At 45.1% G+C, this 22,141-nt stretch overlaps 1 protein-coding gene across 6 annotated transcripts in view; it reads right to left on the bottom strand.

Annotated features, from left to right (window-relative positions):
* Positions 1 to 22,141, bottom strand: part of robo3 (roundabout, axon guidance receptor, homolog 3 (Drosophila)) — a 472,426-nt gene that overhangs the window by 400,295 nt on the left and 49,990 nt on the right. The window lies entirely within an intron of this gene.

Genomic DNA, 22,141 nt, shown 5'->3' with positions numbered 1-22,141 from the left:
CCTGCAGGCTAAAAAAAAGGCAGATTATCAAAGTCGCATTTATGTTTGGTGAAACATTACCTGTTTTTGTTTCCTGACATACTGACCATTTCCAGCAGTTTGAGTCTTAGTTGCATTTATTTCCATTGCAATTGCTCCAAGCTTCGAACATGTGGCATCTTCACCATTGTTTCCCTGGAAGGAGTGGATCTGGGCAACGTTGCTTTGCTAATTTATACCCAACTTTATGTTTTACTCCAAAACTCACTTTAGACTTTAGACGTTGGAGAAACAGGCTTATCAGCCCAATGAGTCCGCACCGACTTGCATACTTGCAAGTTGCATACACTTCATACACTAGCACTATATTACACACAAGGGACAAATTGCAAATTACAGAAGCCAATTAACCTACAAACTTGCACGTCCTCGGAATGTGGGAAGAAACCAGTGCACCTGGAGGAAACCCACGTGGTCATTGGGAGAATGTACAAATTTTGTACAGGCAGCATCCAGAGTCAGGATCGAACCAGGGCTTCAGGCTCCGTAAGGCAGCAACTCTACCGCTGCACCACTGTGCCCACTGCACTTAGTAAACCGTATTGTGTACTTCAGAAGATGTGATTGCTGTATTTGGCATGCGAGGCCTGTTTGGGCACCACAATCGCTCGAGCAGTTTTGAACATCTTCACTCAGAGCTGCTTCACACTGAGGGAATGGGCCTGAACCAGACAGCGTTAGCTCACTGGACAGGGCCAGTTATTGGTAGTGCCACTGCCTTACAGCTCCAGCCATCCAGTTTCAATCCTTACCTCACATGCTGCCGGCCTGGAGTTTGCACGTCCTCCCTGCGACTGCCTGGGTTCTCCCCAAATGCCCTGGTTCGTCCCACTCCTGACGACGTGCAGACACAAGGAACTGCAGGTGCTCTTTTGCCAAGGAAAGACACAAAATGCTAAAGAGCCAGCCATGCATTCTGCAAATGTGAGACCCCCCCTTCACCCAGTGAGAAACAGAGCTAAGTCCCTCAACAATGACTGGGTGAGGGCAAATGAAAGGAGGTGCAAGTATTCGCTGGCAGACATGGTAGACGGAGATGTTCCTGAGGCAGAGACCCTGCACAATCACATGGATTCACACTGCTACACCTGAGCTTTAATCTGACGCCAGCCATCACAAAGCATCAGGAACCTCCTCAATCTCTTTAGCCTCCATGCTCACCATGAGAACAGCTCCATTACAGGTCTTTGGAGTGTGGGAGTAAACTGGAGCACCCGGAGAAAACCCACGTGGTCACGGGGAGAACGTACAAACTCCGTGCAGACAGCAGCTGCATAGTCAGGATGGAATCTCCGGGTCTCTGGCGCTGTAAGGCAGCAACTCTACTGCTGCGCCACCGTGCCGCCCATTTAATTGTGTTGTTGCAGGGTGGACATATCCAAGAAACTTATTTGTCTGAAATATTGAGGAAAAGTTCCTCTGTGAAACTGAAAAACAATAAAGAACAAGTCTGGTGTTGATCCCTATGGCTGGACCTGGTCCATTGTTCCGATTGAGATCCTGCCTGGTGCCACAGCTCCACCTGCTGGCTTATTTTGGAATAATTACACGTCAGTTGTGACAAATCATAGAGTCATAGAGAGACATACAACAAAGGCCTTTTGGTCCAACCTGGCCATGCTAATCACATATTATAAATGAGAAATCCAATTTGCCTGCATTTGAGCCATATCGCTCTGAACCATTCCTGTCCATGTACCTGTCCAAATGTGTTTTAAACATTACCTTGGTGCCTGCCTTTTCAGCTTCCCTTTGTACTTGGACCACTCTCGCCTGTTTTAAAGACATGTAACTCGTGCCAATATATCGAGAACGCCATTAAAATTTGAGCACGCCCAATGAAAGGGTCCTTCTGGAGTAAGGAGTAAAACAACATCATTGGTCAACCAATGAGGAAAACGGCTGACTGAGTAAGTGTGAGTTGTGGCTGGAACCTGCAATTCTATTCCTGAAGACGCATGATTCAATCAACTCATCTTGCGTAATCCCAGGAAGAGGTTATTTCCATGCAAAGTTGTGCTGCTACAAAATGCCATGCAATTAAATTTAAAAGCCAGATTGATCGATTGATACAGCTTGGTAAAAGGCCCTTGGCCCACCAGTGCACCAGTCTAAAGATGGGACTCGACCCAAAATGTCACCTGTTCGTTTTCTCCAGAGATGCTGCCTGGAGAACTCCAGGGTTACTCCAGCATTTTGTGTCTAACACCGGTTCACGTTTGTTCCGCAATACCCCACTTTGACATCCACTCCATACACACCAGGGGGCAATTTACAGATGCCAGTTAACTCGCAACCCCGCACGTCTTTGGGATGTGTGAGGAAACTGGAGCAGCGGAGGGAACCTACGTGATCGCAGGGAGAACGTTCAAGCTCTACACAAAGGTGGGGATGTGACCCAGGTGTCTGGTGCTGTGAGGCAGCAGCTCTACCAGCTGCACCACTCTGTTAGCACACTCCTTCAACTTAACAATTTACATTCAGCTCACTCCTGTAAACTCTATTAGATCAACATCGGTTTCCTCCCACACTCCAAAGACGTACAGGTTTGTAGGTTAATTGGCTTGGTAAATGTAGTGTGTGTAGGATAGTATTAATGTGCAGGGATCGCTGGTTGGCCCGGACCCAGTGGGCCGAAGGGCCTGTTTCCATGCTGTATCTATAAACTAAACTAAAAACTAAAAGTAAACTGCAGATGTTGATTTACACCGAAGATAGACACAAAATGCTGGAGTAACTCAGCGGGACAGGCAGCATCTCTGGAGAAAGGGAATAGGTGATGTTTTGGGTTAGACTGACTGAAGAAGGGTCTCAACCCAAAACGTCATCTATTCCTTTTCGCCAGAGGTGCTGCCTGACCCACTGAGTTACTCCAGCATTTTGTGTCGACCTTCGAGATAAACCTCCTACTTTGTTTGGACAGAGATCCTGTGCAGTTACTGCAGTGCCTTACTGCCACCTGCTGGGGTATTGCTGAATGACAACCAGCCACAGGTATGATGAATTCCTCCACACACTCGCAACTTAACACTGTGTTACAGACATAGGGCTCTGTCCAACAAATTAACGATTAAGCAAGAGGGACAGGCAGTGTTCCCAATGGATTTTCCTGCGTCATTTCTATCTGCTTTTGCTTTTGATCCCCGTTGATCGAATTTTATTGCGGCACTGAGTCTCTCGAGTCCTTTTTCTATTCAATTAGATCTCAGCTGACCCGAGCGATTTTTGCCAGCCTTGAAATGAGAACATGCACTCACAGACTCCAACAATATAAAGCCACATTCTCCACGACCCCCTGTAAATAAGGATGCACACTCAGGAACCACTTGTAAGTATTTGTCCACCCACCTGCCAAACAAAACACCCACTCACCTGAATCCAACTATCACTTCAAGATTCAAGATTCAAGAGAGTTTATTGTCATGTGTCCCAGATAGGACAATGAAATTCTTGCTTTGCTTCAGCACAACAGAATATTGTAGGCATAGATGAATACAGAACAGATCAATGTGTCCATGTACCATTGAATATATATATACACACACACACACACATAAATAAGCATTTGGTATAGAAACAAATAACTGCAGATGCTGGTTTTATATCAAAGATAGAGACAATGTGCTGGAGTAACACAGCAGGTCATGCTGCCTGACCCGCTGAGTTACTCCAGCACTTTGGTTCCATCTAAGGCTTTGTCCTGCTCCTATCTCTATTCCAGCTGTATCTGCCTGATTACAATCAGTCTGAAGAAGGGTCCTGACCCAGATTGTCACCTCTCCATGTCCTCCCGAGATGATGCCTGATTGGCTCAGTTACTCCAGCATTTTAGTTCAATCCAAATACTTATACACAATCAAGCACTCCCCAGCAAATCCTGACATGCCCTCAGGAAATCCCTGCAAATAAATACGGATGCATCCTCGGTGACTCGACAGATTTTCCAAACAAACGTTAAAGATAGACACAAATTGATGGAGTAACTCAACGGGCCTGGCCGCATTATTGGAGAGAAACGTTGGGTGACGTTTCAGGTCGGGACTGTTCTTCCCAAACTTCCCAGTACTCTCAGTGGACCCCAGGAGTTATTGAGCCAGGTTCCGGTTAAAAAGAATGGAATGCCTCGGAAACATAGCAAAACCTGGCAAACTCCCAGCAAACTCCCAATAAGAAGGGACTCGATCAAAAATGTCACTTATTCTGTTTCTCCAAAGATGCTGGCTGTCCCGTTGAGTTACTCCAGCATTTTGTATCTATCTTTGAAACTACCGATAGATACTTCTACACACAACCATGGAGTTTCAGCCAATAATGACACATAATCCCAGAAGAGCCATGGTGGTGCAGTGGTAGAGTCGCTGTCTTACAGCGCCAGAGACCAGGTTTCGATCCTTACTACGGGTGCTGTCTGTATGGAGTTTGCATGTTCCCCCCGTGACCTGCGTAGATTTTATCTGGGGTCTCCTGTTTCTTCACACACTCCAAAGACGTACAGGTTTGTAGGTTCATTGGCTTGGAGTAATTGTAAATCATCTTTTTTATGTATAGGATAGTGTTAGCGTACGGGGATCGCTGGTCGGCGCAGACTCGGTGGGTCGAAGGGCCTGTTTCCACGTTGTATCTCTAAACTAAACTAAACTAAAAGAGCCCTCTGAACATGAAAGTGTTCTCAGCAAACAATTAACAATTGCCAAAACCAATCGCAGGCGCTCCTAGTCACAGAAAGCAGAGGGAGTCCGATGAAAACACAGACTTATTACCAGCAATCTACTGACAACACCACACACTTGCTCGGATTAAACTCCATCTGCCATTTCTGTGCCCATTTCTGCAGCTCAATTTCTGGCTTCTAATAGACTTCCCCTGTCTGCAATTTCTCCAACTTTGGTGTCATCAGCAAACTTACCAACCCATCTACATTTACATCCGTGTTATTTAAATATATTCTCAAGTCTTCCAATCGTTCCATGGTGTTTTTATTCTCACATGTACAAAGTGCTAACACAGTGACATTTGTTTTCATACAAACAGCCCAGTAGGATACAGGTATTGCCATGCCACTGGTCCTCGCTTTGCAAGTGTACAGAAATACACTGAGGCTAAGCAAGAGGCACCTGCTTTTGGCACCATGTCCGCACTCCAGTTCTTTGAGCGGTGCCTGCTCCGGGCAAGTCCAGACTGTTGCGGGCCACCAGCCATCTCCTCCCTTTGAATGCCACATCCCTCTCGTGGCCCATCCACCATTATTGTGCCTATCACAGCCGACATAGAGAACATGGTAAACCAGGCTACCTCTCCTCTCCTTCCGGCCTTGCTCCTCACGTCCGTCATCGCTGGCTCCATCCTCCTGGTCTCTGGTCTTCCTGGAAGAACAGGGGCCGGCATGGATGCTTCACCCTCCCAGGCTGGTTTACCGAAGGGTCCAATGACCAGGGGGTCGGCTTGGCAGCTTCCTCCAGCATCCTGCCGGGTTGCCCCCTGAAGCCCCATAAGGGCCGTGGTCTCCATAGCATTATTGCCTTTGGGGAAAGGCTTTACTGTCTACCCTATCTATGCCTCTCATAATGTTGTTGTATTCTCATGCGCCAACTAAAAATATTGGAGCGCTCTGAAAAAGTGGCAAACATGTTGCATTCCCATCAAACACCCTGTAAAATGAACGTGCACAGCAAGGAACTCACGACCAACTATGGCACACGGTTCCTGCCATATTGTTGCAGTCATTGTGATGTGACTACTGGCTCGCTCCCAGATATTTCCAGTGGAATTGGTCACACTTAGGCAATCACCTGAAAATGAACACAACCTGCCAAGGATCTCTGCCAACATTGACATACGTCCCGGCAATGTTTGACATGCAGCCAAGGAAATATCCACATCAACCCAGTGGCAACTTTGCAAATATTGACCCACTCCCAGAGCCCAACAAACATCGCACATAACCGGAGGGATTTGTGCAATGTTGATATATTCCCAGAGAACTCTGCAACCTTAACACAAACCTAGCAGATGCCTCAAATATTTATGCGCTCCTGGATAACACTTCCAATATCAACGCAGTCAAACTCTTATTTGCTTAAAATTCAAGGGAACCCTTGATACATTGACACGAGGCTTCCCGATGGGCCGCATGGCCAGAAGACTTGCTGACAGGCCGCAGCTGTGGACTGGGAACGTGGCCAGAGGCTCTTATTGAGGCGCCGCGGTCTCGATGCCTCACGGATCGCCGCGTAGAAGCGCGGGTCGTGGCCTGGCCAGGGCCTTGCAGGTAGAAGCCCAGGTCGGGCGAAGCGGCTGACAGAGCCCGCGGCTGGGGCCCGGTTCGGCACCACGGAGGCATTGAAGTGGGGCGTCGACAGCGGCGATGCCTCAGCGGCGGCAGCGGTGAAGCCTCGTGACGATGGGGCATCGGCGGTGGTGAAGCCTTGCAGCGGCGGTGTGATGCCCCGTGGGTCGACGAGAGCATGGAGGACCACAGCGAGGGGAAGAATAATGGAGGACCCGGCGTGGTGGACTGCCGTGAGGGAGTAGGGGGGGGGGGAGAACAATGGAGAATGGGGGGGGGGGGGGGGGGGGGGCAAAATAGGGAGTCGGCGTGCTCTTTCACTTTGTCCGCACCGTAGGTGGCTGCTATTTGTATACATTGTGTACACAAGCAAAGAATCTCACTGTGCCTTGTCACGTGTGACAATACAATATTCCGATTCACATTCCTATCAGGGCACAGAAGACTATCCCAACGTGAGTAAATGGGGCTAGTACAGTGGAGTACAATGTTCAGCATGGACATGATGGGCCAAAGAGCCTGTTGACATGATGACTCCATAAAACTAGCTAACTAAATATATTCGGATTGAAGTGCAACACTGATGCACTGCAAGGGCTCCCTTTAACTTTTCAGGAACTGTGCAAATATTTTCACACTCCTTATCAAAAGTGCAAACACTGACACACTAATGGGGAAACACACAAATAATGCCACTCTGCCAACAAATAATAGAACCAGCTGGCGGGTTTACTGCAAGTATTTACGTATGTGCTTGAGGAACTGCTACACATCAACACAGTTCCAGGCAACCCTACAGATATTGACGAAGCCCCAGGGTGCCCAGACATGATGTCACACGTAGAAGGCAGGTTCCAAATTGTGGCAGATTCCTTGAAAACTCTACCACTGTTGACACTCTACCACGGGAACTCAAGCGAATATTTTCATACATGTACGAAAACTGCAAAAAGGACCACATGCTCACGGAACACCAGACATAGCCTATGTGCTGCGGAAAATATTCACACTAGTTGGACAAGCTTAAAATATTGCCAGGGTATATTGCCAGGGTATATATACACCATTGCTGGGTATATTGACACGTGCCAGCAGATATTTGCAAATTTTTAAATTAATATATATTTTTAGATACAGCGGGGAAACAGGCTCTTCAGCCCACCGGGTCCGCGCCGACCAGTGATCCCCGCTATCGTGGTTCAACACTATCCTGCACACACTAGGGACAATTTACATTTATGCCAAGTCAATTAACCTACACGTCTTTAGAGTGCGGGAGGAAACCAAAAATCTCGGCGAAAACCCACGCAGGTCATGGGGAGAATGTACAAACTCCGTACAGACAGAACCCGTAGTCGGAATCAAACCCAGGTCTCTGGCGCTACACTCGCTGTAAGGCAGCAACTCTCCCGCTGCGAGATATTGACTCGTTTCAAGGGAAATCTGCAACGTCTCCAGCCCCCAGGAGCAGCAAGGAATTTCCACTCAAGAGTGAATGCTTCAAATAGCTATTCACTCCCCAGAAACCTCACTAACATGGACAACTCTCCCAAGAAACCCACAATTACTTGGACAGTCTAGAGATCGGCACTTACCTACTTTCTTTGCTGATGGCGTGTAGGGTATCCTGTATAACAAGGTTGCCTGGGTGCTCCCCAACCTCGATGAGTCAAAGAGTCACACATCAGCCTACTGGGTCCACCCAGGCCACCAAGCAGCAACTTACACAAAACCCCACCTTTTACTGTCCCCACATTCCCATCGTCTTCACATAGAGTCAGTAAGGCACAAAGCACAAAAACCTTCAGCCCAAGGGGACTATGCCAATCATCAATGATCCATGTACAGTGATCCTACTTGATTCCCATTTTCTTTTAGTTCCCTCTACCCCCAAAACAACCCTTATTCTCCCACTCACCGACACATTATGACAGTGCACAGCAGCCAATTAACCTAACAACTCATACATCTTTAGGATGCAGGAGGAGACCAGAGCATCTGGAGGAAATTGGTGCAGTCACAGGAAAAACATGCAGACTCCACGCAGACAGCACCCGAGGTCAGTATTGAACCTGGTCCTCGTGTGCTGTGAAGCAGCAACTCTTGCAGCTGCCACTGTTTCTCCTCCACCTGACATTCAGACAGTGAGCTCCACAAACTTGGCATATGTTTCCCTCCACAGATGCTGCCCAGCCCACTTGTTTGTTTTTTTGCTCCCGATTCCAGCTTCAGCAGTCTCTTGTGCTCCACGTGTAGATCTAGATGGGCAGTCTAGAATGGAAAAAGGCCAGCATGGACATTGTGGGCCAAAGTACCTGTTTATATGCTGCATGGCTCGACAACTCTCGGGGCCACCACCTGTGCCCCTGTGATAGAAGGTTAGGTTCCTCAACGTCATATGGACACGAGGAAAATTGGCCCCACACCACAGGGCAATAGGTAACCCTCAATTCATAGCTCACAAGCTCGATGAATTCAGAATCATACAGCAAGAAACAGACCATTCAGCCCACCAAGGCCATGCTAGCCAGTGGGCACCCATCTGCATTAGTTATACATTGTAGCAATTGGTCCATAGCCTTCCATGTCTATACGATTCACGTGCTTGCCTAGACAAGGCAATAAAACACTCTTGACTGTTGATTCCTCGTAAACAAGGGTCTCAACCCGAAATGGCACCCGTTCCTTCTATCCAGAGATGCTGCCTGTCCCGCTGAGTTTCTCCAGCATTTTTGTCTACCTCCCGTTCCATGAGCGGTTTCTTCCAAGCTGTTTTCAGGCAACTGAACCATCCTATAACCAACTCTTGAACTACCTTCTACCACATTAGACATTGTTTAATCTGACTTTTGTAGACGTTATCTTGATCTAAACATTATCCCCTTCATTCTCTATCTGTACACTGTGGGTGGCTTGATTGTAATCTTAAACAGCCTTTCCGCTGACTGGATAGCACACAACAAAAAAGCTTTGCACTATATCTCAATACACATGGCAATAAACTAAACAATTCCTCACCAACCAGCAAATCTTTGGGATGTGGGAGGAAACCAGATTACCAAGGAGGAGGGTGGCACAGTGGCACAGCTGGTAGAGCTAAAGCCTCACAGCACCAGAGACCGGGGTCAATCCTGACCTTGTAATGTGAAGTTTGCACGTTCCCCTTGTGACCATGTGGGTTTTCTCTGGGTGCTCCGGTTTCCTCCCACATCCAAAAGACGTGCAGGTTTGTAGGTTAATTTCTCTCTGTGAATTGCCCCTAATGTTTCAGGAGTGGATGTGAAATTGGGATAACATAGAACTACTGTGAACGGGTGATCGATGGTTGCCGTGGAATTGGTGGGCTGAAGGGCCTGCTTCCATGCTACATCTCTAAAGTCCACACAGTCACAAGAAGAAAACATATAAACTATCCACACAGACAGCACCGCAGGTTGAGATCGAACCCGGGTTACTGGAGCTGGAAGGCACCAATGCCTTCTTCTTTGACACCAGCTAATTTGGGAGTAGGGAGAAAACTCTCCGAATATCATGCGTCAGACACTTCATACTGAATAATTAAACCCAAGATCATTTCTTATGAGGGGACTAACCTCTTCTCTCAATTCAGCTTGCTGCAGTTTTCATAATCAAAGTTGCAGCAGCAACACAGTCAAACTCATCACCTCATCCATGACACATGTCCATTGCACGAGCTTCCGCATTGCAAGCAGAACTTTGCAACATTGCTTCCAAACTGTAACACCTTCAGTTTAGTTTAGTGATACAGCATGGAAACAGGCCCTTCGGCCCACCGACTCAGCATTGACCAATGATCACACTAGTTCTTCCCTACACACGAGAGACAATTCACAGAAGCCAATTAACCTACAAGCCTGCACGACTTTGAAACGTGGAAGGAAACCGGAGCACCCGGAGAAAACCCCACACCATCACAGGGTGAACGTATAAACTCCATACAGACAGCACCCGCAGTCAGGATCGAACCCGGATCTCTGGCACTGTAAGGCAGCAACTCTACCGCTGTGCCACCATGCCACCCTTGCATGAACCCCCGTGCATGAGCTTCTGCTGCTTAAATTCTGAAAACAAAAAGTCATAATTTGTCGTACCAGAACATCTATGCATCAACTTAATTAACCTTTCACAGGCAGTCGCTGTAATAATCTATTGTCTCGAAGCTGTGAGTTTAAGCACATCTGTTATTGCACTAATTTAGCCTGTTTGTGTAAAAAATCCACCATGTGTTATTTCAATACATTAGTTTCAAAATTATAATAGCACCCAAAGGGACATTCCATGAATGGGTTAATTAGTACACCATCAGGGGAAATAAATCTGTCTGGGATCTGTCTGGTCACTAGACCTAAACACTTCATTGCTGTCACTGTAGTGTAGTGACGTTGGGAGGCCACCAGAGGGTGCATCTCTCACACGCCATCATTTAGACAGCCACCCGGACAGCAACACAACTTGCACACAATCTGCAAGGTGGCAGATCAGTCCTTCAAATGCAGAATTCTCATTTTACAAATAAGCAGGATAAATTCAATGGGGCCTCTTTTGAATGTTCATTTACAGATAGTGCCCAAGCCAGGTCACTCTCTGTGTGTTGGTCATCTGCAATCATTCTCCCCCTCCCATTCCGAATCTGACCTTTCTGTCCTGGGCCTCCTCCATGGCCAGAGTGAGGACCACTGTAAATTGGCAGAGCAGCGCCTCATATTTCGCTTGGGCAGTTTGCACCCCAACGGTATGAACACTGACTTCTCTAATTTCAGGTAGTCCCTACTTTCTCCTCCCCTCCTCAGCTCTCCCTCAGCCCTCTGGCTCAATCTCTTCCTTTCTTCTCCCCCCCACCCTCACATCAGTCTGAAGAAGGGTTTTGACCCGAAACGTTGCCTATTTCCTTCGCTCCATAGATGCTGCCTCACCCGCTGAGTTTCTCCAGCATTTTTGTCTACCTGCAATCATTCATTACAATCGTTCCACTCTTTTAAACTACTCCAATAGCATAATTTCGTACTATATCTGTACACTGTGGACGGCTCGATTGTAATCATGTATACTCTTTTCGCTAACTGCATGGAAGCTTTTCACTGTACCTCAGTGCATGCAACAATAAACTAAACTAAACAAACATGATAAATCTAATTGGCCTTTATTGAAGTGCAGAATTCAGATAATCTGATCAACAACCTTGTGCCCTGGTCACTCACACTTCCCCTCCCCCACTTCACACATTGTCTCTCTAATCTCTCAACCTCCTATTCTTTTTGGCTCACATTTGGGGATTCAGTTCAACAAGATGGCCTCAATCTCCCACCATCTCGTCCAGCATACCTGATTTAGACAGAGGAGGAATATTTTAACTGTCGAGGATCGTGATGATAGAAACATAGAAACATAGAAAATAGGTGCAGCAGTAGGCCATTCGGCCCTTCCAGCCTGCACCGCCATTCGATATAATCATGGCTGATCATCCAACTCAGTATCCTGTACCTGCCTTCTCTTCATACCCCCTGATCCCTTTAGCCACTAGGGCCATATCTAACTCCCTCTTAAATATAGCCAATGAACTGGCCTCAACTACCTTCTGTGGCAGAGAATTCCACAGATTCACCACTCTCTGTGTAAAAAAATGATTTTCTCATCTCGGTCCTAAAAGACTACCCTCTTATCTTTAAACTGTGACCCCTAGTTCTGGACTTCCCCAACATCGGGAATAATCTTCCTGCATCTAGCCTGTCCAACCCCTTAAGAATGTTGTAAGTTTCTATAAGATCCCCCCTCAATCTTCTAAATTCCAGCATGTACAAGCCGAGTCTATCCAGTCTTTCTTCATATGAAAGTCCTGCCATCCCAGGAATCAGGATGTCTCTCATCTCTCCATTCTCCTTTGATTTCAATCAATGGGAGTAAACAGGTGGAGTGGTCCATCACCAATATCTACACTCCAAGGTGCTAAATAGAGAATCTCTGAAGAATCAGTGATTCTAAATGTAATGTGCAGGAATCTTTAAATGTTGCACCTCTCAACTTAAAGCTATGTGCTTTCATTTTTGACATTTCTACCCTGGGATAATGATTCTGACTATCCACCCTATCTACGCCTCTCAACATTTTATATACTTCTATCAGGTCTCGCCTCAACCTCTGAGACTCCAGAGAAAACAATACAAGTTTGTCCAACCTCTCCTTATAACTAGTACCTCTAATCCAGGCAGCAATTTGCTAAACCTCTTCTGCACACTCTCCAAAGCCTCCACATCCTTCCTGTAATGGGGTGATCCAAATTGCACGCACTACTCTTAAATGCAGCCTAACCAAAGATGGACACAAAAAGCTGGAGTTACTCAGCGGGTCAGCCAGCATCTCTGGAGAAAAGGGAATAGGTGACATTTTGGGTCAAGACCCTTCTTCAGAGCCTAACCACAGTCCTATAAATCTGCATGATGCTTTCCTGACTCTTATACTCATGGCTTCCTGACTCTTATACTTAATACCCCGACCGACAAAGGCAAACATATCATACACCTTCTATACCATTCACGTTGCCACTTTCAGAGTTATGGACTTGAACTCCATGATCCCTCTGTACATCAAATAAAAGTCAACATTTCAAATTACTACCTAGCACCTAGCTTTATCTGCCTCATGTGCAGGGGCCTCTACATTTCTCTGTGTTGTGAATTTCTGAATTCGCTCTCAAGGGTCAAGAGTCAAGTGTTTTATTGTCATATGTCCCAGATAGAACAATGAAATTCTTACTCGCTGCAGCACAACAGAATATGTAATCGTGATGAATAATATAACAAAAACACCCAATTTTCTTTAATATTCTTCCCTTCAAAGTGAACAATTCACATTTTCCTACGCTAACCCATTTGACAACTGTCCACTTACTCTGTCCATATCTCCCCGTTTACATTCCCTTCACATCTTGCATTCTCACCTTCCTCAGTTTTGTACCATTGGCAAATTGGGCCGCAGTAAATTTGCATGAACGATTAATATATATTGTAAACAGCTGTAATCACAAAACCGAATCTTGTCGTGCTCAACAGTTTCACGTATTCAACCTGAAAATTACTCCCTTTTCCCAACATTGCTTTTTGGTAGTTAGCTAATTCTCTGTCCATTCTAATTTATTACCTCCACCATCTTTAATAATATTTCATATGGCACCTTGTCAAACATATTTTTTAAATCCATCTACCTGTTCCCTACTATCTGCTCTGGTTAATACTTATTCAAAGAATAATATATTTGTCAAACACGATTTTCCTTTCATGAACCAAGCTGACTTTGCTTAATCAGGTTATTGCTTTCCAAAGGTTCTTCTCTTATCTCCTTAATAATTGATGCAAACAATTTTGCAATAATAGATATAAAGTTCCTCTTTATATATTAATCTTCCGCACAAGAACACAAGCAGATAGGTTCAGGAGCAGAGCTGGCTCCTCAAGCCTGCCCTGACATCCCACATGAATCATGAGGGGAATAGATCGGGTAAACGCACAGAGTCTCTTGCCCAGGGCAGGGGAATCGAGAACCAGAGGACATAGGTTTGAGGTGAGGGTGGAATGATTTAATATGAACCTGAGGGATAACTTTTTTTTCCCACAAAGGGTGGTGGGTGTATGAAACGAGCTGCCAGAGGAGGTAGTTGAGTCAGGTACTATTGCAATGTTTAAGAAACATTTACACTGGTACATGGACTGGATAGATTTACAAGGATATGCACTGAACACCGGCAGGTAGGACTAATGCAGATGGGACATTTTGGTTGTTGTGGGCAAGTTGGGCCAAAGGACCTGTTTCCACACTGTATCACTCTATGACTCTATGATCACGGCTGATCTCTGATGGTCTCATCACCTCATCTGTGTCATTTATCCAGGGCCCAGGTTCCATGACAAAAGATGCTGTCTGTACAGAATTTGTACGTTCTCCTCGTGATCACATGGGTTTTACCCGGGTGCTCCGGTTTCTAATCACATTCCAAAGATGTACAGGTTTGTAGGTTAATTGGCTTGGGTAAAAATTGTAAATTGTCCCTAGTGTGTAGGATAGTGCTGGTGTATGAGGCGATCGCTGGTTAGCACAGACTCGGTGGGCCGAAGGGCCAGTGTGGCTCTGGGTTTCTAAACTAAACTCCCTCTAAGCCAACGCTTTAATTGCACCAGGGGCGAAGCTTCCATAGAAGCCGGATGCATTTTGTAATGAGCTGTATGTGTGAAAGGCTCCATACAAAATGCTAGTCTTCTGTAATTTACAATAAGATAATTAGAATCAATCAAAGCGTGAGAGATTTGAACAAACAACCCTGGATGCTATTTCTTACTCTGATTTTATTTGAGAATATTGCACTCTGTGCTCCAGGGGAATAAATTCCACACAAACAGTTTAATTTGGAAATTGTTATCATTTTTGTTGGGTCTAATCTCTCCCCCTGAGGAAAATGCAATTAGTCTAAATTGACTTTCGATCCGCCAACTATATAATTATGTTGTGAAATGCTAATCCAGTTGGGAGAATTCCCAAGCCTCGCTTGGTTTGTAATTACACAGCACCCTTCCCATCCTCCAAGTAATAAAACAACTCCATCCTCACTCCTCCAACCTGGGATATCTGTTGGGAGGACTTGATACATAGAGCTTAGAACCATATAGTACAGGATCAGAACCTTCGGCCCACGAGATTGTGTCGAACATGATAACAAGTTATTTCGGTCTGCCTCCATCTGATTCATATCCCTCCTTGCATTGCATGTCCACGTACCTATCTTTTGAAAAACATGGACCTATCTTTTATCATATCTGCCTCCACCACCAGCTCTTGCAGTGCATTCCGTGCACCCACCACTCTCCATGTCAAAAACATGTCCCGCATATCCTTAAACTTTCCCCCGCTCATCTTAAATCTATGACCTCTATCTTTGACATTCCTATCCTGGGAAAAAGATTCTGATTGTCTACTCTCTGTATGCCTCTCATAAATGTATAGACTTCCATCATGTCTCCCCAGCTAATATTGGGTATTTTTATGGTGGAGATTTACAGATTCTTCATCAGTATGGGTACCCAGGGTTTCGGGGAAAAGCAGGAGAATGGGGTTGAGAGGGAAAGATAGATCAGTCATGATTGAATGGCAGAGTAGACTCGATGGGCCGAATGGCCTAATTCTGCTTCTATGATTTATGAACTATCCCTGATGACTGAGTGATGAATCCAGCTCCCATCTAATGGAAAAGAAAAATCCTAATTGCCATCTTTGGTCTCCGGACTTCCTGGTACAAAGTAAATGAACACCATCAACAAGATGACCTCTACTGGAAGTGAGTGAGTGTGTGACTGTGTACATATGCGTGCTTGTGCACACGTGGTTGTGTGTGTGCATGCGGGTGTGTATGTGGACAGGATTATTAAACTTTGACAGCATTAAGTTTATTTTCCAATGCCAGTCCATCTAATGGCATAGAGCAAAGTTCAGCAATGGTCAGCTGTTGCATCGGTACCTGTTACACCAGGGAGGACATTAGTGCCATCTGGGTGTCAGCCATAAAAACAAAGTCCATCAGGGATTTGCCAAGACAAAGACAGGACAGCATGATGGTGCAGCGATCGTGCTGTCTTGCAGCGCCAGAGACCCGGGTATATGATCTGACTACGGGTGCTGTCTGTACGGAGTTTGTATGTTCTCCCAGTGACCCCTTGGGTTTTCCCCGGTGCTCCGGTTTCCCCCCACACTCCAAAGATGTACAGGTTTGTAGGTTAATTAGCTTTGGCAAAAATTATAAACTGTCCTTTGTGTGTAGGATAATGCTAGTATATGACGATCGCCGATTAGTATGGACTCAATGGGCTGAAGGGCCTGTTCCCGTGATCTGTATCTCTAAGCTACACTAAACTAAACCATCTGAAGTGGATGATTAGGCCGTGGAAGGTGATTGCCCAGGTATATACTCATCAGTTTTTTTTTTCTCAGCTTTGTGGAATACCATTACCTGGCCCGGCATTTAAATGCTCATAATATCTTCAAATACAATTAGTTGCTCATTCAAATACTTTACAGAAGTAAGTAAAATGGCTTGATATACATTGTAGATAGACACAAAATGCTGGAGTAACTCAGCGGGACAGGCAGCATCTCTGGAGAGAAGGAATGGGTGACGCTTCGGGTCGAGACTCTTCTTCAGTCTGAGAGTCCGGGGAGAGGGAATCCAGAGATATGGAAGGATACAAAGAGCATGTAAGGTGTGAAAGGGTCTGATCAAAGCAGATGATGATCAAGGAAATGTACAATGGTTCATTGTTGAGGGGAAGGTGACAACGAGGTAAACAAATGGTTAAATATACATTGTGATGTGCAACTCCTCTACGTAGAGTGAGAAAGAAAGAAATTGCAACATTGAGCAGTTTTCACAAACTCAGGATGTGCTGACATGCTCCAAATAAATTATGCAGTTGTGAGATGGGTTCCATAGTGAGGGTGCATTCCTTCTCCGCCTCTAATTGTCCTCGAGGAGATGCCATTCAATCATCTTCTTGGAGGGCTGTAGTCTCTTTTGTAAAGGTACTTCCTTAGTGCTATTAGATAGTGAGCTCTAAGATTCTGTTTCAACAAAGTCAAAGAAACATGGCCTGGAGATGGCAATATTCCCATATGTCTGAATGAATGGAGGTCTTAGGTTTGGGAGGTATTGTTGGAGTAGTCTTGGCAAGTTGCTGCAAGTGGATTTTCCAAATGATATTTCTTCTGTCTTGGTCTCTCAGGATTGAGGATGCCGACCAACTGAGGCCAGCAGAGGGCCGTAATTGCTTCCCATTCTGTGTGGAATGGACAGACTCTAATTGGTAGTGTTCTCAGTGTTAGTTCCAAAGGCATTTACTCCCAGTCAAACAATACCTCAGTTTTAAAAAGTCCAGATAACTAGCCTTGTGCTCAACACTCCTTCCATCATTGTTGCGGCACAATGGCAGCTGGTAGAGCTGCTGCCTCAACGTGCAAGGGACCTGGGATCGACCATCACCTCAGGTGCTGTCTGTGCGGAGTTTGCAAGTTCACCCTGTGACCATGTGTATTTCCTCCGGGTGCTCCATGTTCCTCCCAAATTCCAAAGAGGTGCGTGTTTGTAGGACCATTATCCTCTGTAAATTGCCCCTGTTGTGCAGGGAGTGGATGAGGAAAGTGGGGTAACTAGCACGTATGGGTGGCCCAGTGTGAATTTGGTGGGGCAATGGGCCTGTTCCTCTAAGCTAAAATAAAACAAACCTAAACTAAGCCTCCCATAGCCCAACAATCCTCTGAAAACTCTGTTTCCTTCCAATTCTCATTCCCCTCTCACTTCCTTCACTTCATTGGCAGTTCTTTTTGCTAAAAGTTCTAGACTCCTTCGAAAATATCCTTGACTTTCTATCTCTTCCTTTGAAACTCTCCACTTGCCAACAGGTGTACGATTCCCATTGCAAGAGGCAAATTCCAATCCAGAAACCTGAAATGTCACGCCATCTTTTGATGCAACTCTTTCAGGAGTGAACTTTCACCCTGACATTTCCTTTTATGCCCCTCAGTGCAGCCGCCCGACTTTCAAATGCAAAGCACACACCAGCCTCTTTGAACTGAAAGGCCTGGTGATATTGTTTGTTTCTCCCCCCCACCGTAGCTGAACTAATTAGGAGGAAAGGCACGTTCTAGCTCAGCTGAAGTCTCGGGTTGGAATATCTTATGTTAGTCGGTGAAAATTTCCAGCTGTAGTTTTGACAGAATTTTTTTTATTTTATTTCCTCCTACGCTATGTGTTTAATTATCTTTAATGGAAAGGCTGAACAATCTTTTTTTAATCTTACTTTTGATTTTTGATAATGTCCTTCAACTTGAGCCTCATCTGAAACAGCTCCCTCGTTCACCTCTCCTGTTTAAATGTGTACTGAAAGAATTGGCAATTGCACTGGCCGGACTCATACGTGCGCCTGCCTGTGTGTGCCCACTCATCTATTGCAGCATTTATGTCGTGGCATCACTGCTCTGTATTCACTGTAATATAAATGAGGTGACGGAGAGATACACTGTGGGTTGCAGCAAACAATATCAGTGCAGAATGCTGCAGAATGTCAATTCTTCTTGCCAGTTTTATCTGTTCATTCTTTATCTTACTAGTCCACATTAACTATCAAACTAAAAATAAAATCTATCAGCGAATTTAGAACAGAATCCTTCACAACCCCCTAACCAGACTTTCTCGTCTACTTTCGACTGCAACCATTTCATATCACTGATATTTATCCTTTTTTTAACTGTCTATCTGTAAACTCTATCCATGGTTGTGTCCATGTTGCTTGAATGTTTGTATGTGTTTATCTCTGTATGTCTATAAATATGTAGGTGTAAGTGTAGGTGTGTGTGCGTGTGAGTGTGCATGTGAGTGTGTATGCGTACGTGTGTGTGTACTTGTGTGTGTTAGACTATGAGCAAGTGTGTCTATGGATGTGAAAGTGTGTGCTAGTGTGAATGTGTGCTTACCTCTGTCTGCCTTTACATCAGTGTGCGTGTGCATGTGTGTGCATGTGCACTTGTGAGTGAGATCGAGTGTAGGTGTGCCTGTGGAAGTGTGCGTTTGCTGGATAACTATGTTGTGCATTTCCACATTATAAATGAACTTCTTTTAACAAATCATTGATATCGAGACAAAAGCAGCTACAATTCGTACAGTAACTTAGAGAGGACTGAAAATAAAGGTAATTTAACACTCATATTTAACCCAGAGTTTAGATGTCACCCAGTACATGGATGCTGCATGTGGCACTCAGTGGGTTAATCCTAAAAATGAAATGCTACATTAATGAAAAAAATATTGAAAAAAATTATTAATGTGCTTTCTCCAAGATTGCCGTGACATAGCAGGACTTGCATCGTTCATGACAGAACTGGTCTACTGAAGTCACAGATGTCAAGGCTTTCTCAAGGGTCAATTGTGGGCCACTCAGATGCTTGAAGGTTGACTCTCGAAGAAGCTACTAAACCATTGTGGCCAAGCATGATTCATCTCACAGTTACACACCACTACAACACACCTTATTTCGGGCTGTTTAACAATGTTGGGCATTTTTACAGACAGATGTTGTGACGCACTGAATAACATTCTTCCCACTCTCCAGTAGGAGAAGGAAGCTTGGAAATCTCACCATTCAAAGCAAACTATTGGGTCACAAAGATAGACACAAAATGGTGGAGTAACTCACCCATTCAGTCAGCATCTCAGGAGAGGAGACGTTTCAAGTCAAGAACCTTTTTCAGACTGAAATAGGACCACAGGGTTCAGTTGGTTATAAAGGGAGAGCGCTGACAAACACAAGTCTTGTGTAATGGAGCCAATGGTCATTCGTGGTCAGAAGATGACAGCGCAGCCATGGCTAGCCTACCGATATAGATACCCCACTCCACCCCACATCTACACATGCACACACTCCATATTCTCCATTTCTGCCCCAACTACTCAATGAAGGAGAGGAAATCCCTCTGCACTGGTCAAGATCCTGGCATTGCATGTAGCTGAAGGTTGTTTGTAGGCAGGATCTGCCAGGCATTGAGGAAGAGTGACAGTCAAGCATGCCAAGGAAAAAGGGTTGCCCAAGTGTCAGCTCCCAGGAGGGTGAGATTTCATTTTGTCTTCCTCTGAAGTCCCTAGTTTAGAAACATAGAAACATAGAAATTAGGTGCAGGAGTAGGCCATTCGGCCCTTCGAGCCTGCACCGCCATTCAATATGATCATGGCTGATCATCCAACTCAGTATCCCGTACCTGCCTTCTCTCCATACCCTCTGATCCCCTTGGCCACAAGGGCCACATCTAACTCCCTCTTAAATATAGCCAATGAACTGGCCTCAACTACCCTCTGTGGCAGAGAGTTCCAGAGATTCACCACTCTCTGTGTGATAAAAGTTCTCCTCATCTCGGTTCTAAAGGATTTCCCCCTTATCCTTAAGCTGTGACCCCTTGTCCTGGGCTTCCCCAACATCGGGAACAATCTTCCTGCATCTAGCCTGTCCAACCCCTTAAGAATTTTGTAAGTTTCTATAAGATCCCCTCTCAATCTCCTAAATTCTAGAGAGTATAAACCAAGTCTATCCAGTCTTTCTTCATAAGACAGTCCTGACATCCCAGGAATCAGTCTGGTGAACCTTCTCTGCACTCCCTCTATGGCAATAATGTCCTTCCTCAGATTTGGAGACCAAAACTGCACGCAATACTCCAGGTGTGGTCTCACCAAGACCCTGTACAACTGCAGTAGAACCTCCCTGCTCCTATACTCAGGATTGTGTCGGATAGTGTTAATGTGATCATTGGTCGGTGTGGACTTGGTGGGCCGAAGGGCCTGTTTCCACGCTGTATCTCTAAACTAAACTAAACCTACCTCGTTGCGGCCTTTGCACTTTTTTTCATCTGCACTTTCTCTGCAACTGTGACACTATTGTGCACTCTGTTTATTTTCTGTTTCTGCAGATGTGCAAAACTGTTTTACAGAGTTAATGAAGTACTTTTTAAAATTGCAAAGTAGGAAAGAAATGAACGTATTAGTATTCAAAGCATGAACTGCAAATCTATGCAATAGATTTAGTATCCTCAGACTCAACAACTTTCTTGTAATCAGTAACCTTGTGGGTTTTTTTTGTTCATTGGGTGTCTGCAGATATCGCTATCGAAGCCAATGTTTAATATGTTGTTTTAATTGTACTTGAGAAGGTAGCGGAGAACCACTGCCGAGAATGGCCATAATAATCAAAGATCAGTCTCACCCGGGTCACTCCCTCTTCTCCCCTCTCCCTTCAGGCAAGAGGTACAGAAGTGTGAAAACGCACACCTCCAGATTCCGGAACAGTTTCTTCCCAGCTGTTATCAGGCAACTGAACCATCCTCTCACCAGCTGGAGCTTGGTCCTGACCAATCTACTGTACCTCATTGGAGACATTTGAACTATCGTTAATCGGACTTTATCTTGCACTAAATGTTGTGCAAGATAAGTTTTTATTCTTTATCTGTACACTGTATACATGGGAAGCTTAAAGGACATCCCGTCTGACCAGCACAACAGAATGCGGTTACGTTATTATTTAACAGTCAGTTCATTTTTCTTTTTGCCCCTGAGGTACACTTGTACAATCATGCTCAAAACATGGTAAATATATTTATACAGTGTAAGCCTTGTTATTTTTTGAAATACTTTGATATACTTAAGATGGAAAAGGCATTGACTACAATACCACTGACTGTGCAGTGGTGAGTTCAATTCTCTCGTGTGGCCTTAACACTGCTGCGCAAAGCTGAACTTTGCCCCCATTATCTCTCGGCTAAACACGTTGTATCACAAAGCAGAATTCATCACAAGAGGATGAAATGATCATGTGTAAAATGTACATTTGGTAGTAAATATACTCAGCTAGCATTCCAAACCAAAGACTGAAGCAAAGATAGGCACATGGATATGGAGGGATATGGATCACCAGGAAGCAATGGAGATTAGTTTAACTTGACATCATGTTTAGCAGGAATGTTTTGGGCTGAAGGGCCTGTTCTGTTCTTGTTCTATGTTTTATTTCACTCCCTCCAAGTCTTTCTAATAGCATCCCATATTTCATGTTTTGCATACTGTATTATGACACAGATAAAGGCTATTCAACCTCTCAAATCTGTACCAGCATGTTGATTCATCCCATTATCCCTCTAGTTTTCCGTAAACCTATTCTACTTGCATCTGCACGCACAGCTCCCAGATTCTACTCCTCACCTGCACATTCGGGGTAAGGCTGAGGGATC

The sequence above is a fragment of the Leucoraja erinacea genome, chromosome 32 (genome assembly GCF_028641065.1).
Source record: "Leucoraja erinacea ecotype New England chromosome 32, Leri_hhj_1, whole genome shotgun sequence".
Classification (NCBI taxonomy): domain Eukaryota; kingdom Metazoa; phylum Chordata; class Chondrichthyes; order Rajiformes; family Rajidae; genus Leucoraja; species Leucoraja erinaceus.
The sequence above is the reverse complement of the archived record's forward strand: the minus strand, read 5'-3'. Positions and strand labels throughout refer to the sequence as shown.